The sequence below is a fragment of the Colobus angolensis genome, unplaced genomic scaffold (genome assembly GCF_000951035.1).
Source record: "Colobus angolensis palliatus isolate OR3802 unplaced genomic scaffold, Cang.pa_1.0 Scaffold43, whole genome shotgun sequence".
In the NCBI taxonomy this organism is placed as follows: domain Eukaryota; kingdom Metazoa; phylum Chordata; class Mammalia; order Primates; family Cercopithecidae; genus Colobus; species Colobus angolensis.
In genome coordinates this window covers 66,210-66,612 of record NW_012117710.1, presented here as the reverse complement: position 1 = coordinate 66,612, position 403 = coordinate 66,210, and the positions used below count along the sequence as shown (strand labels likewise).

At 59.8% G+C, this 403-nt stretch overlaps 1 pseudogene; it reads right to left on the bottom strand.

The window, feature by feature from the left end:
* LOC105522462 overlaps positions 1-403 on the bottom strand; it is an 80,367-nt pseudogene that overhangs the window by 61,151 nt on the left and 18,813 nt on the right.

Here is a 403-nt window from a genome sequence, read left to right as displayed (position 1 = left end):
ACTTGACAGTCAAGATTCAGCTTTGGTGTCACCTCCTCCAGGAGGGCCCTCCTGACTACAATCCCCTTTCTTTACCCAGAGGCCACCATTGCCCACTTACGTGTCAGCCTCCCTGGCTGAGACTGAGTTCTTGAAGGTGGGCCCAGCTTGGGAGCTGGGTTGTAACTGCTAACCTTGCCAGCTCCTCCACCTGGGTGCAGGAGCCCCAGGGAGGCCACTGGGCCATTCCTAAGGCAGGCTGGAACCCAGGCTTCTGGGGTGTGGGTGGAGATCCCACTCCAAGGGAGCCGGGAACACCTCAAGCCCTGCCCCTCCCACCCACCTTCAGGTCATAGAAGATGATGTCACCGAGCACCAGGGACACCTTCCCGTAGTAGAGGGTCTCCTCGTCGAACTCCAGCGG